Here is a 16,624-nt window from a genome sequence, read left to right as displayed (position 1 = left end):
GAAACTGTGGCCGTGCTCGGGGGGGGGCTCTCTGACACAGTACTCACACACACACAAAGAGTCGAGGCTCCCGAAAGCGGCGATGTCGGACACGGCGAAGTGGCATCGCAGTCCGAGGGCGCGCACTTCACCTAACAGGGCTGCACAAGTCCCAACTTAACACACAAAGAGCTCGCAATATCGCCGCTAAGTTTTGCCTGGGAATACGGGGGCAAGTGTGTGTGTGTGTGTGTGTGTGTGTCGGGGGGTGGGGGTTGGGGGGGGGGGTCAAGCAATAAGGAATTTCCTGCCAAATGTGCAATAAACAACATAAATAAATGAGCTCCAGTAGCCAAGCACCACTGTGGGATTTCAGCAGAAACACATCTCAACAAAGTGATCAAATTTACATCTAAAACCGACCATTAAACAACTGATAGCACCGCAATTATATTTTCAATAACTGCTAAACTATTTTTGATAATTATGATGTTATCGAAAGTGCACAGGCGACTCGGCTAGCTAGCTCTGGTAAATAGCGCAGGCGAGATAGGGCAATAATAATAGTAGAGTGAACTTCAAAGTCAGTTTTTAAACTTGTCAATGTCTCTTAAAAGTGAACAAAGGCGCTGGTGCGGATACCTCCACAAACAGGCTCAAGTCAGCACCACAGCAGACAAAAAGTCCAGCCACACTCTCCGCTTCACCCAGTCCCCCATTCCCAAAAACTTCTGTATTTCGCCAAACTTCAACGTTTTCAAATGGAAAAACACACCGCGTCAGTGATTCATCCTACTCAATAACACGCTACACGTCTCAAAACGCCGCATGTGTGCGCTGAAGGCGGTTTTACCTTTCTTTTTTCCTCAAATGTCTGGCATCCAACAGTAAAAAAAAGATAAAGACTGACGCTCGCAGGGAAAAGACATAAAACTTCCAAGTGAATTTCGCCCACAGGGCTTCAAAAGCAGTATGTATCAGCGCGACAATTTGTTCTCTTATAGCCTCCCTTGACTCGCAAGGCAGTGCACTTCGACAAAATAAAAAAGAGCGCTTTGCATCCAAACTATCACTCTATGGTAATCCTTTTTGTTGCCACAACTGAGTTCATTTCATCCTCCGAGAAGACATCTTAACAACATCCATCCACATTGTCAGAAGCAATACCGTATCCATCCGCATGAAAAGGGACCTCAACGCAAGTGGTGTCCAATTTCATACGCCTAACAAGAATCCTGCCGTTTTCACCTCAAAACCTGCAAAGAGCCGAACAATTTCTACAAATAGTGCGTAAGCGACTCGCATTTATCTAATCGCATTTCCTGTTACCGATGTATAGTTAAATATACGAAAATTTAGGAACTATGCTTGTTAGCGGAAGAAAACGCACGAAAAGTTAGCTGCAATGGAGCAGGAGCAGCGCTAGATAGAATGATAAACCCGCAGCGGTTTATCCAATAGAACAACGATGACGCTAGAGGAGCAGACGCACCGACCAATAGCCGCTCGCAACTGAGCTCAAAGGCCGACCCCCTTCTCCATGCTCCGTCTGCCTGTGTGCTCAGTTGCGGCTGGCGAAGGGAGGCCTGGACACAGACGCCCCATGATCGTTAAATTTCGTGGTTGACGTCCTCGCCTGCCGCGATCGATCAGTTTCTTAAATATTATCGCTACAAGTCATGCGCATCCACAACCGACGTATCTCCAAACGTATCAACATTAATTTATTATCTATTAAGGTTGACACGTGATAAAATATACACATCTGATCATTTTTAATAAGTAACAATACAAGAAATGTAATTTGTAAATACTCTTAAATATACCCTTAAAATAAATACTGGCTAATTTTTATTTTATTATTGATCTGGACGTAGCGACATTTAATATGATTATATTTTGTGACGTGGAGAGATAGATATAACAATCCTATAGTGCGCGCGTGTTATTGCTAGCTTAAGACGACTGTTAAATATGACCAGAAACAGAAAATAAATTTTTTTCGTGTCGGTGTGACTGATTCATAGTATCTTCGGCGGAAAGGAGGGAGAGCAAAAGGAGTACGGGATCTCAGAGGGTGCAGGATCATAACAGAGCAGTTTGTGGGGGAGGGGAGAAGGGCTAGGCAACACGGAGAATGAGAAAGGAGGAAGAGGAGAGGGAATGCGGGAGGGTTATGTTACACACGATCTCAGCATTACTTTTTAGAGGGTTACTTAGGATTTAAACGTGGTGGACCTCGTGGGTGTAAAACAGCAATACGGGAAACAGGGTTTGCAGAATATGAAGGAAATTAAGGAATGAGTTGCAGGAATGAACATAGAAGCCACTCCAAAAACTTGGCAGAAAGAGGTGGCAACCTTGGAGCAGAAATTTTCAATAAACGGGGCTGAATGAAGTGCAAAACGGAAAGTCACAGAGGCTGATAAAACAGACTGACAAAATGTCACCTTTGGTGACAGGAATGCTCTGTTTGATGACCACTGCAGACACCCCAGTTTGGGGAGAGCATGAATGCCCTTCATAGCAGACTTTCCCAGGTGTCTAGACCGTGCCTTGTAATTGCACAGATTACAGAATTTGAATAGGAGAATGGTATGATGACTTCCAGTGGGACACGTTGGGAAATAATCAAATGGGTGGCTCAGGGGAGAGGAGAAAGCCACGGCAAAGTGTGATAATTACCCCCCTGGGCCAGTGTACCATGCGCTAGTGCTTGTGGATCGGAGAAAAAGTAGGGATACGTTTCTTATTAAACAATAAAAGCAAAATATACATGCGTTTGATCAGTGCCTGTTAATGAAAAATAATTACAAACTTTTCCTGGAAAATTCTAATGTATTTTACAGTGTTCTTTACATTTCAACCTTAAACTTTCACGCATCAGGTTAAAATACCTTATTTCACATGAAGCAATTTTTTTCTTTTGTGAATTACCAGTTTATTGTGACTAAAACTCCAATACACTGAAATAAATGATTTAAAAAAAATGCTTAAGATGCTATCCCTTATTTTTAAATTGATTTGTTTGTTTGTTAACTTGTCATTTGTGTCTATTTACTGTTGTATAGCTGGACATTTAACGTAATCAACGCTCTGCTTGTCATGTTGACAATATGGTGTCATTTCTGCTGGTTATATAAAATATATAAAACAGGACAGTCAAACTAATCATGCATTTGTAAAGCTAAGGAAAAAGCCTTCACCTTGACTGTATTTTTAAAATGGTGTGCAAAAACTCATATAAATCACATTTAACCTTCCAGTATGTTCACATAAGTGATCTCTGATGCTATATTAGTAAGCAGGCATTTCGTGCCCATTTTCACCAAGAATTGGTGGCACCCTTAGGCTGACTTTTTGACATTAAAGCTTAAAGGCTGTAGATTAGCAGAATAGTGGGAGGTGTCAATGACAGCTATGGCGGCTACTCGGTCCGTAAAGGCAGTTTGCAATAACAGCTGGGCAAGACATGGAGAGCACTGTCCCAGTAATGAGCAGGGTTTAACAACCACACAAAGCTGTCGTGCAGGAGAAACACACAAATCAACTTAAATATCCGTGAGTAGTCTGAAAATATAATTTTGATTAAAAATGTATTTTGATTATTAAAACAGCTGTGACTGTGTTCGGTGTATTTAGCCTGTGTGAATAATGTGCTATTCATTGAGCAGGTAATTATATGTATTTATATAATATGGAAAAATAATAGTCACATGATAGGCCCATTTTTGATTGTGGTTTTATTTAACTAATTACCTGGACAGATTAATTTTACATTTTGTAAAGCCTTTGGTTCCATTGACAATCCAGCAACATTTATCACCTTCTGTTGGCCTGGAATCCTATCTGAGGTGTTCTGGCTGGCATGAGACTCACCCAAACCTTAACTGAATACATGCTTGTGGGAAAGATGGATGGAGAGAGGAAAAACACCTTATCCCTGCATATTCCGCAAGTTAATATCAAAGATCATTTTTATGTGTTTTTTGTTTCACAATAAACATGACAACTGTTTTATGTGCCAACCACCATTTACTAGAGAAACTTACTGTCAGACCTTTTATCAATTTGTATTAAAAAGGTTTTTCAAATTGGACAGCTGGCAGTTGACAATGCATGATTATAACCTTAAATCTGATGGTTTGAGTCAGATTTAAAGAGAATTTCTTGTACCCCATTGTTGTACTCCGTTGGTGTACCCTTGAGCAAAATGCTTCTCTTCAGTTGCTCCAGTAAAACATTACACAGCATAAAAGGGTAATATTGTGAGCTGCCTTGTAGGAAATTTGGCACTAATAAAAGGTCACAAATGATACCCTGCAAAGCTTTTCAGTTGTTGTACTCCAAGAGGAAAATACCCCCATGACGATCTGCCTGTGAGTTTATACATTTATTTTAAAACTGGAAGGATGAACCAAACAATAGCTCATCACTCTGTACTACACTTTTATCCAAGGATAATTGCAAATGGACGCATATTGCCGAAACGCCATGCCCTGTAGCAGCCAGCGCAGTGGGACACAGCAAGCACTGACTGCATGCCTCCTGTCTTCATCCAGTGCAGCACAGGGCACTGATTTTCTGCACTGCTTTTCACTACACTTACTTTTCACTACACTTACCATCCTAAACCCCCTAAACTTCAGCCACCATACATCACAAAGCCGTAGAAGTCAAATATAACACAGAGAGAAAGCCTAGAAAAAAGAATCAGCCACACAAGCCTTGTGTTTAAGAGAGTCATGGACTGGAAAAGACCAACAATAAAAGTTATGTACAGTACTGTGCAACAGTCTTAGGCAGCCAAAGTAAATGATGTTTAAATGGTCTTCGTGTTGGTGTAAAGCTATGATTTTATGCCTGTCAAAGTGTCAGCTTAGCCATTTCAAACCCTCCGCTAAAATCACCCCAGTATTTCCAGTAACCATCCAATACACCCATATATTTTTTTACTTGACCACTAGCACACGTCATATAGCTATTCAATATCTCATTGACATTTTAAAATATCTTAATTAATTGATTAATTAATTAATTGAGCTGGTGGTGAAATTTAACAAATCGATGGAATGGCTGGTATGCCCCTGAGGAGGAATCTGAGAACTGAGGCGATGTTTATCTAACAATCATCCAACAGTAACCTTTTGGAGAACAGAAGAAATTATTACTAGTTTTTATTGTTACTCTTAATTTGCATATGCTCTAATGCTAAATTGTGTGTTGTTTTTGTTCTGAACAAAGGTGCATTTGCTACCCAGATAAATAGCCTTAAACGTTTCTTTTGACTGTCTGAGACTTTTGCACAGTACTCTGTATTAGGCAATGAACCAAAGCCGAAAATTTCCAGCTAGCGATTAATTGTGCTATACAATAATTGATATGACAAAACCCATTGTATGGCATATCATATAACAATTAACCAGAAATAGCGGTTTGGTGCCTAAGTGTGCAGCACCATTGCCTCCCACCTCAACAAATGGGGGTTCGAATCCCACCATTGTGTGTGTGACGTTTGTATGTTCTTTTAGTGACAATTCCGTTCTGCCAGGCATTTAGGTTTTCTGTTCCAGCCCCATGATGTGCAGTTGGACTTGCCACTTCTAAGTCTCCGTTAGAGTAGGATTGTGTGTGAGAGTGTGTGCGTCTATGTGCCCTATGCTAAATGGGATAGGATCCAGGCCCCACCCCCCCAACCCTGACCAGGATAAGTGGTTTGAAGATGGATGGGTCCACCTGAGAAACATGGCAACAGAAGTTATGATGATCAGACAATGAATCACACCTGAAATATGCACCAAGCCATTAAATGTACCACACAACAACTTGACCAGACCGGGCAAAAAAAAGGCAGGTATATCCCATTGTGACGATGAACCTGAGAAGTCTGGCCATAGAGGATCCGTGTGTCAAACCAGCACTGACACAGAGAAGAGTAATTTGGCGTATTAGAGCCAGGAAATGACCCTTTCCTTCTCAGTCTGTTCTTTTGTGTGACGACAGCGTTGGCTAGTGTGGGGGAGGGGCGCTGGGGTTTAGGGTTCTGATCAGACAAGGAAATAGGACAAGACCTCCTTCAACCTATTCCCCCCTATCCAGAGAGCCTGTGTAAAGGCTGTGCACATTTTTGTTTTAGAAATCGAGCTCTTTGCGTACGATTCAATGTCGGTGAAGGTTAGCTGCTTTCATCGACCATGTTTCAACACAGGGAGTGACTTTGACGCCTTTTTTTTTTTTTTGGAGGGAGACACGTCGCAGTGGCTTTTAAAAGAGCTGCAACACAGGCGCTGCTGGAGGGAGAGAATAGATGGATTGCTTTGGCTTCTTGCCCATGTTCTCTCCTGCTTCTTTCCCAGCGAGGGGGAGGAGAGGGGAATCTATCTGTTTTGCTTCCGTCGCTCTCGGTAAACCGACCCCCGCTGGGCTCGCGCTATGGAAAGGCAGACAGAGAATGTCCAAACTGAGCCCCCCCACCATCGCCCTCGCCACCCGCTCGCGGGACTCAGAAAAGAACAAGTGACTTATTCACACGATAAGTCACGCCTCCAGCACCCTCTCAGAATCTCCTGTCTAGTCTCATTTACCTCCCCTACTTCCAATGGATATAACAGGTCAATCATTTATTGAGTTCATTGACGCCATTGCAAACATGTAATGAAAATATTATGTCAAATTAACGAAAAATAAATTGCAATAAATATTTTTACATCAAATATATAGTGACCAGAGGAGGCTGATCCATATAAGGGAAGGAGGCTGTACTGCTTATATTTTTTAGATGTTTAATTGTGAAACAAATACATTTAAAATAAATTTGAATTTTATAACTCATTAATAAAATGTTATTGTCATTTAGAAATACACGTTCTCTCTTGTTTGGGGAAAAACAACAACTGTAGTATTGAAGAATGCATTGTCTTCTTACTTCCCCAATTTTTAAGGTACCAACTGCTACAGGTAGTGATAAAATATGAGTTTATAGTTTGCCGTCATTTTACAAGTCTAAAAATTAAGCATAAATTGTATCTACGCTTGTAAGCTTGTATTGCATCTCCTGCATGGAAATAATATTAAGACTCGATTCCTGTTTCTTGAGCGAATGGTGCCATAGGAGTATAAATAAAGGAAGCTGGCATCCCAAATGTTTCTGGAATCTCGGCTAGAATGGAGGCATCACTCATGGAGGTGTCACACATGGGGGAATGGGTCATGTCGCACATAAATGAAATGTGCGGACCATTGTTTGCCACCCCTGGAGTGTCCAGGCCGCAGAGGGGGGGGGGCATCGCGTGGGTGTTCTGTCGAAGACGGAGCGGCACTTCTCTGGGCTATCCCCATCCACCGCCTCTGCACACCTTGTCGGACGCCCCCGCCTTCCTGGAATCCCAGAACCGAGATACGTCTGTTTCTCTCTTTTTTTTGTGTGTTTGGGCTGCCCCAGTGCGTCCGCCCACGCTCGGTGTACAGTGCACTGAGCACAGGCTTCCTGTTGACAAACCTAGGCACCTCACGACTGTGCTACTGTGCAGGCCTGCGGTCTCAGGAGCAAGCGTGAAAAGGAAGAGGTTAGGGATGGGGGGAGGGGGCATGCAGAGAGAAACCAACTTTCATAACCAGGGTGGAATAAAGTTATGCCGCACTGCACTACAAATGGTGCTCTACAGTAAGCCAACGTGCATGGTGCTTCAAAGGAGCATTGCAGGTGACATCAACAGGGCGCTCCGTCCATGACCGGGAAAACGAGTCTAAACCAGAGTAGCTGTTCGCGTTTGAGCCAGATCCAGACGGGAGTCAGCCCTGGTGGCAAACCTGACGCATAAATGGCCCAGGCAGCAGAGGGGAGCTCATTTGTTGAGAGGACGCGAGTGCTGTGCTGAAAAGACAAGGGAGAGGGGAGGAGGATGAAAGCAAGGAGTAAAAGGGAGATGGATGCGAGCGTGGGGGAAGGGAGGTAGAGATGGTAGGTGTCGGGGGAGCACTGGATCAACAATAACAGCAGCGTGTATGTGGAGAACGGGGACTCGGTGCTCGTAAACTGAGGAAATGACATCGCCTGTTCCCCACAACACAGCTGCTGCCATCATACACTTCCTGCCAAGATACCTGAGCTGCTTTTTTTTCTTCTTTTCTTTCTTTTTTTTTTGATGGTGGTGAGCGATTAGGGAAGAGGAGGAGGTGCTCCTTTGCGGGGTCGTAGGTTGCTCTCCGCCGTCGTGCTCTACACCGTGTTGGCGTTCACATTACCTACTTAATGCAATTTGTTCATATTGCATGTTATTGCTTGTCTGTTGTGCCCTTCTCCCCCTGGACATGGTATGCGATTTTACACATCCTGTGGTGGGGTCTTAATTGAATCGGCAACGTTTCCCACCATTACGGGCTGCTTATCCTGCAGTGTTTTGTTTTGGGTTTTTTTTTTTTTTTTTTTTTGCCTTTAGCTGTGCTTTGTGATTCCTCGCCACACTCCTATCTGCTGTGAATGTCTCAGCTCCACAATTCGGTTCTCGCCGTCAGCATAGTTCCGTGGACAGACGTGACTCTGAGATGCGGATGGTCACCATCGCCTTATATATGTCCAAGCGGGGCTTATATTTGGTGAGGCTGATACGATATGCAAATGTCTGCTGCTGGCGGAAGCTGAATCTCTCTCTGATTTTGGCACCGAAAAATGTGATCTTGGATTTCAACTCTGCCTCCAGAAGTCAGGGAGTCCATGGGTCTCCAAGTTCCCTTCATTCTGTCTCTTGTATTTCTTCCTTCCTCTTTCCTTCTGCCTTTCCTCCCCCTTTTACACAGATTAGAATTAATTAGCAATCAAAGGGACTCAGGAGATTTCAGGCTCTTAATTACCTACTCATTTGCATGTGTGCATATTAATGACTGCAGAGTTTTGTGTGGGGGGTTTTGCCGCAGTGATTTAAAGGCACCTCGTCCTCATTCTCCCGGGAGGACGATAGCCACGGGCTCAGTCTGAGGCCTCAGAGGGACCCCCCCCCACACAATCCCCCCCCCCCCCCCCCGAGTACCCACCCTTGGGGAAGGGAACGGTGGAAAGTAGAGTAGAGGGGTGAAGGGCCAGTGTCCCTGATCAGCATGAGAAAGGCGAGCACCTCAAATAATTCTGCAGGATCTGCACATTAAATTAATTAGCTACACAATCGGGATAAAATGCCAGGCACAAAGAGCAGGAAGAAGCTCTTAGTGTCGTACCAGCAGCCAGACATGCGTGTGTGTGTACGCAGCAGAAGTGAGATCAGTCGCATGTCGCTGGTGGATAAACACGTACTGGGAGGGACACAAGGGCAGCAGTAATATACTGGATGTATGTGTCTGGCCCAAATGTGCTCATATGATATGAACCATACATTTCATACAGTTTTTCTTCCTAGCATAGACCTCATTGAATATTAGTCACCAAATTAAATCTACTGCTACCTATGTGTTTAGCTATGTTGTGAATTTGTTAGGATGATATGAAATCTTGATACTGTGAACTGCCAGAGATATTTATCAGTACTTAAGATGCCCTGGACAGTCCAGGCTCTGCACCGAAAGCTCTGTTAGTGAAGGCGATTGCTTATTCTCTGTCAGCGAAACCGTTAATCATTTTCATTCACACCACAATAACTACTCAGAGTCTTTGTTGCAAGCAATCATTGGGAATCGAGAGACATAGCAGGCCTGGCGGCTTATAAATATTCACAGGCATACGGGTAGGCCGTCAAGCACAGGAACTCGCACACTGAGACAGGAAGGAGCTTGACGTCTGAGCACTGATCCCGCCAGACGCCCATAGACGTTTTCAATTAAAATGAAAGAATTTAGATCTTAGAAATGAATGTGCGTCACACAGAGGGGTCTGGAATGTCAGCAAAATGGTGCGGGGTTGTGTAAGAGAGTTTCCGAATCTGCAAATGATACATGGAATTCAAATAAAATCGTGAAACAATTTTAGTGACAGAATGCAGACCTCTAACAGAGATATATTATTATCCAAATGGCTTTGATTTCGGTGTCACAGATACATCATAATGACCTTTGTTGTGCGAAGGTGGGGAAGAAGACCCAAAGTACACCGATGCAGCACTATGCCAAGAGCCTGTCGCTCACTCAGCATGTACTGTGGCCTCTCAGATGTCGTTAGGGGGGAGCGAGGACGGCCCGGGTAGCTGGACTGGGGGTAGACAATGACGTAGCGCGTGAACTTGTGCGGAGATCAGGACTGCCGCTGTGGGGTTAATGAGCTGTCTGACGAGCTGGATCCCCGTCCCATACGCCATACGGGTCGGCCATAGCGAATTAGACGCTGGAAGGCTGAAGACAATGGCAGCATCACGTAAAAGGTCTCTGCATCATGATGGCAGCGCTGATGAGCTTTGGATGAATGCACATCTCTCCAATGGGCGGAGATGTTACACTTACTGTATAATTGCATATAGTCTCATTCAGCCACAACTGGTAAGCTTAGAATCATGACATGTGCTGCCATCTATTGGTGAGAGAAGAGCTGTTTGTTTCTGCTGAGTTTAGAAACGGGGATTTTAAAAAACCTGTCCAGTTGACATTTTGGAACCAATTCTTAATATCATCCTTGAGATTACTGAATATTTTCAACCCCTGTCAAAGTTCTAATCATGTAAAATGTAAGTTTTGACTAACTGAACTACTACCCTGTCATAAGTTTATATTTATATTTTTTCTTAATTTTGCTAAAAATGTCTTGACTAATGGATATTCTGTAGTAAACAGAAATCGCTGTAATATGCTTATTTGTTTTAGATGGACAAATTAAATACATCCATCCATTTATCCAGTGCAGTGTCTCTGGGCAAAAATTGAATAAAGTTATATAAATGGACACACGATGGAGGGATATAAGGACCAGACAATTCACTCTTCTCCCACGCTGCTTTTCCGGCACCGGGTTACGGTCATCCTACAGTCTACCCCAGGAAGCGGAGGACAGGCGCGGTAACACCCCGGGTAGGAATCCCGCCCACCACCACTCCGATGACCGTGCATACCACGGTGATGTTTTATCTCTGGAAGACACATGCCATTTCTTAATGGGCAGGCACAGATATACATGCATTCACAAAATGCAAACATTTTCTTTTGATAGAAATATCTTGCTTTAATCCAGGATGCCAGAGATATTTGGATGTATTTTGTAAAAAAAAAAAAAAAAAAATGAAATAAAAACAGAACCGTATAGTTGGGAAAATGTTAATTCAGCAGTTTTCTGCTGTATAAAAAGTCTTTTTGCAGCCTGAAGTGTAAATCCCCCCCCCCCCCCCTCACCATCCCTTTCTTTCATGAACTACAATGACTAAGAACATTGCAATCAGACACGCTAAAACGTCCAGCTCCAGAAATTGTCCTATTGGTGCATGTTCAGGGGATTTGCAGGGGTTAAATGACATCTTCAGACCTTAACAAGAATTATGCTGTCTGACAATGAAATAGTTGAACTGTCCTTTTTTAATATTGCATAGTTAAAGGTTACTATCCTTTGAGATACATTTTAAATAAGGATGCACACATATATGCTAACCATCTACTACAATGATCCAGAAACAAGTTTGTTTCCAGATATTAGCTAAACCCCTCATTATTAGTCTGGCATAATCCAAACAATTCTGCATCATTCTCAATGGAGAGCATGGCTCAAATGCAAGACTACAGTTCCCACCTAACTCCTTTTGCAGGTCCCTTATCTGCCACTGGGGGGCACTATTGTAAAGAACCGAAACTGTGCTCTTACATTATCGAAACAGTACCTTCTTTTGAGGGGGTGTGTGGGGGGGCAGTCTTCTGTTATTAGGTGTGAAAGTGATCTAGCCCAGATTCCAAAATGGGGCAGACTCAGCGTTTTAATCTTTCTTTCGCAGCAATCACTGGTGTCTTGAGACCCTGCTGACAGTAATCGTGAGCTATATCTAAGATAAATTGGGGATCTTTGTTTCCCCCCTGAGAGCATATCTGATCGAATGACGAGACAGACTTTTTGAAGCTGTAGTTCCCTTCCCACTGCCTGAGTAGGTCCTTAAGCAGACTTGCTGGCTTGTGTGGTATCTACAGGCTGGTGTGACCTTGAAGAACAGCAGTAAAAATAGACCTAAATCCCAAATACATCCAACGATAAAAGTTCCTGGCGTTATTGTTTCCATGCGGCTTCTGCATTTGAAAGACAACAACATACCATCGCGAATAAAAAAACAAAACAAAAAAACAATAACAGTAATAATGAAAACAAAAAAGACATTTTTGGATGGCCTTTCACAAAGTGCTTTCTTCAGGGTGAGGGAGGAGAGAAAACGGTGACTGAGCCCTGGAATGTATCCTCTGTGGGGGGGTGACTGGGGTCGGGTCGTTTTCTAAACCTGAGATCCCAGAAGCGTAGCTCTGCCCCCTGCCTGTATCCGAAGCCCAATAGCGTGTTCCCGTCTTCGGCTGCATGACACGGCCTTTCTTGTGCTTTCCTTGCCCCTCCCCCCCCACCCCCTTCCCACTCGCAAGCGGCTCGACAAGAGTCGGCAGGGACTGTGGCACAGTTGTGGTCAGGTGACAAACGAGGGAGGGGCAGGGGATGTGGCGGGGGGGGGGGGGGTTCTCCCCTCCCATCAGCCCTCTCGTGTTCTCTAAGGAAGAGTTGCATTTGCATCTTTATTCCATCTTGTAAAACATTTTCAAAACCGTAATTGACAGCAATGGATGGCGGTGGCATTGGATGTAATGGAGGGGGGCGGGTACAGACACACAACTGGGGGTGGGGGGCAGAATAACTCCCCAAGCTTCAGCACAACCTGAATAGACTAACAATTCTATTTAAAATCAAACGCCTGTTAGTGCATCATACAAACCAAGGTGGTACAAATGGAATGGAAAAATGAGAATGTTGCTGAGCCGCACTGGTGCAGAGACCCATGAAACACAGCAAGGTGCATCGCGCAAAACAGCCACCCTGGGACGGGTCCCCCGCCCCACCCCTAAGCCAAAAAGGGATTTCTAGTGCAAAAGGCCAGCGGCATGAGAGTGCGAGAGTGGCCCGTGGCCCCCGTCCCTGCTCACGTCCGCTCGGCTGAAGCTGTGGTGTTTTATGAGTCTGCAGAGCACCTGTGCGGAAGCAGTGGCAAGAAAACAAACAGATAAGACGTCTTTCAACAGAGAAATGTGTATCATCACTGACTTTATCTTCCCTGTTTATAATCATTATTCTTGTATCTAGTAAGATTTGCGCTTGAATGCTTTCAGGTTTCATTAATTAAATTAATATTTTCCGCTCAGAATTTACACAAAAGCCTGGATTACAGACTCTCTAGGACACAATCGCACTGTAGTGTCTGAGTTACTGCAGTCCAGGGCAAAGGATGCTGGGTAAGAAAAGTGTGTGGGGGGGGGCGGTAACACCAGCCAGAATGGAGAACAGGACTCATGCTCTCCCACTTTAACGAGTTCTACTCAGCACAATGCAGTTTGTTCATTCATCTCATCTGTTATTGTGATTCGCCTGCCGCACAAGTTCACAGTATACGCAGCTAGACAATTGGCCGACGCAAACGCACTGATTGGCCGTCTGAAACCTAAAAGCTGTGACCTCAGAGTCAATTTATGAATTGGTGCTCAGTTAGGTTCTGTGCTGCCATGCCAATATGACTTTTATTTTTTTTTACATAAATCTCCATCCTGTCACTTAATTCACTGTGTTACATTTTATGATGCAGCCCCACCAGAACTTTCCCTTGGACCAGAACCGATGCCCTGCACTTTAACCGGACTGAATGAAGATAGATTTACCTCTGACAAGGCCTGGCATCATGGTACACACTTAAACCCTGCCTGACTGCTGCATTTCTGGCCAGTGGTGATCCTTAACCGTTGGACGTGATTGTAGTGCTGGTATAGACTAGGCAAAGTGTTTATAACCATGTGTTTTGACCATGACAGAGAATCCAGGTCATTCTGCAATTTGCCTCAGTCACACCTATAGCCACCCCGGCCAGATTGCTATTTTAGGACTGAAGAAGAGAAGAACAATATCTTTTAATGCTCTGAAGTTCCACACATTCAGCTTTCATGGAATGGATCGTCACGTCCGGCGACCACAGTCTGTGCAAACGCAGGTGTTAGCATGGAATGATAACATGTCGGCTGCTGTGTATCTGAGAAGTGGACTGTGCTGGCATAAGAAGAGCGCCATCTACTGGGCTACAGTGTGTACCACGTGCCGTCCATTTCGATTGGAGGCCCCACCAAGCTCCTGTGCTCTGCCCCGAGCAGGACGAGGACATTTTAGTGCAAACTCTTGCTCCCTAAAGCTAAAGCACCATTTCCAGTGCTGTCAGGCTTCGCTAAAACCCCACCATCGCCCCCCCCCCCCCCCCGAGAACCCACCCGCCCCAAACACACCCTTCCCTGACACCACTTAAGACACCCCCACTCTCCTAAAGCACCACCCCCCCCACATATACATTCACAGCCACTCATTTCGTACAAAAAAAACGCAAACAAAAACACTCAGCTGTGAAGCCACCGTTCAAAACTGAAATGACATTTACAAAAAAGATGTATTAAACCTACAAATTAGTCAATTCTAACAGTTAAAGAAAACAAAATGAATTAAACAAAGAGAAAACAACTGAACTCAAGTAACATACTGCATGATTCCACACAAAATGTTGCATACATAGGGGGTTGGCTTGGGGGGGGGCATGTCATGGCTATAGGGCAGTCCCATCGTCAACGCGAAAGATTTATTTTCCCATAATTCACTACCACAGTCACATTCCACGCCTGATTAAAATGAAGTGGAACAGCCGTGCAAGGAAGGTAGAAGCCGACTGAGAAACTGCAGCAGTCGCGAGATCCGCGAGATCCGAGGAGCGTCCCAGATGCGTCCCGGGTCACGCCTCGCATCGGTGGCACTCGGCTTTCCGCGGTTTATATATACCCTCCTGCCCGGGCCACGAGGGTCAGAGGGACACGGCGGGGCAATAACGTCCATGAAGTAAGAGGATTTGGGCGCGGCATTATGCGGCTCCCAGCCCAGCGGGGGGGGGGGGCTTGGGGCGGTTAATGGCAGCGTGAGGAACGTGACAGGGAATGTGCCACCACCATCACCTCCTGAGGGCCTCTCTGCTAAGGGTCACCCCACCACCATCACCTCCTGAGGGCCTCTCTGCTAAGGGTCACCCCACCACTCAGGCCTCAAAGACGATCCCTTTGGTACCACCGACGCGTCCTGATAGCACACATCAAGTTTTACTTGAGTAAAGACTAAGATGGCTTCCTCAGCTTAAGATTAAACCTGACAGCAATTAAGGTGAAGTTCATATATCTGTTTTTGGCTGTAGTTATGTCCTGATAGACCAGAGGGACGATTTATTTACATTCACTTAGACACACAACTCTCAGCTTTCAGAATGACTGCGGGAAATAAATCTTACAGGAAAAGAGCAATAAATAAAGTCGAAAACTGAGAATCTTTCAGACCTGAGCCTGGAAAAATAAGTTAGCGCGCAGTATACTGTCCACTAAGTGGAAAAACTGTTCCCCATAGATGGTATAAAGCAGACACAGGAGCGTGGCCTTCTCGTGCAATATGGGAGCTGGCTTGTTCTGGTTTGACAAGTCCTGTGGTCAGACCATGATGCCATACACACCGTAAGCACCCCCAACGAAGAGCTCAACCCCCCTTTAAGACATGAACAGAAAGAGGAAGAAAAAAAAAATCACTCTTATTCCAAAATCTCACTTCAAGTGCAATCAGTTAGATTGGTTTTCAACTTTTTAAGTCACAAAACCTGACCCGTCCGATTCCTAAACCAACTGTTCCCTGTATGAGCTTGTCACTGAGATTCCGTACACGCTTCTTTTTTGGCAGCCTGTCGTCAAAAACTGGAAAAAGAAAAAACTGAAATAGCCAAATGTCCACAGCTGGAGGAATTTTTTTTCCTCTTTGATTTTTTTGTGTTTCAAAGTACCCGTTTCTTGGAGAAAAGTGCCCTTCTCAGTAACAAAGTGCTTCCCAGAACCGGCTTCCATCTCAATAAGGTGCTAAGGACTGATAGTCTGGGCACAGGGGGCCACAGAGCCCCTCCACATATTAGTCAGAAACCTTCCTGGTACTTGATTTAAAAAAATATATATATATTAAAAACAAAAGGACAGACAACAGCTGGGCCACGTAGATGCACAGCACTGTGCTGTCCAAGAAGATGGAAGCGGTTAGACGAATACCAAATATCTGCACTCTCAGCTACTCTGGGGGAAAATAAAATGGATACAAATGGCTGTGGAACCCACACCAACCCAGGTACACCGAGCTAAAGTGCTCCTCTGGATTTTGGGGAATGTTCACGCTCTCTGCCTGATGTGCCAGAAGCACTCCCAGGTCCGCCCCCACCCCAGCGGGGTACCTGCCCATGCTATGTACGCCTCAAATGCGGGGAACACGTCACCAAGACGCTCTACCTAACCCAGAGCGCAATTTTCTTAGGGGGTTAAGGGGACTGAAGTAAAGGGGGGTTATATTTTGGAGTGCAAATAATAAGAAACCCCCCCCACCGCCAACCCAGCCTCCCACCATGCAGCTTGGTTGTGCCCTTATTTATGTGCCCCCCTTCGCCGACCCCCCCCCCCCCCC

The 16,624-nt window shown here is 44.8% G+C and overlaps 1 protein-coding gene and 1 long non-coding RNA gene across 3 annotated transcripts in view; both read right to left on the bottom strand.

Moving 5' to 3' along the window:
* tcf3b (transcription factor 3b) overlaps positions 1–1,402 on the bottom strand; it is a 30,322-nt gene extending 28,920 nt beyond the window's left edge. For both annotated transcript variants that reach the window (XM_072699561.1, XM_072699563.1), the window contains exon 1: positions 833–1,402. The gene's annotated coding sequence lies outside the window, so the exon portion shown is untranslated. The remainder of the gene's footprint in view (positions 1–832) is intronic.
* A 10,040-nt stretch (positions 1,403–11,442) lies between these two features.
* LOC140578462 (uncharacterized) lies at positions 11,443–16,612 on the bottom strand. The gene is made up of 2 exons (XR_011982639.1): positions 15,143–16,612; positions 11,443–15,099 (listed from the first exon to the last, which is right to left on the bottom strand). It is a non-coding gene; the product is annotated as an uncharacterized lncRNA (long non-coding RNA).
* Between the last annotated feature and the right edge of the window lie 12 nt (positions 16,613–16,624).

Source organism: Paramormyrops kingsleyae, chromosome 15 (assembly GCF_048594095.1).
Source record: "Paramormyrops kingsleyae isolate MSU_618 chromosome 15, PKINGS_0.4, whole genome shotgun sequence".
Lineage (NCBI taxonomy): Eukaryota > Metazoa > Chordata > Actinopteri > Osteoglossiformes > Mormyridae > Paramormyrops > Paramormyrops kingsleyae.
This window is presented reverse-complemented; position numbering and strand designations above follow the sequence as displayed.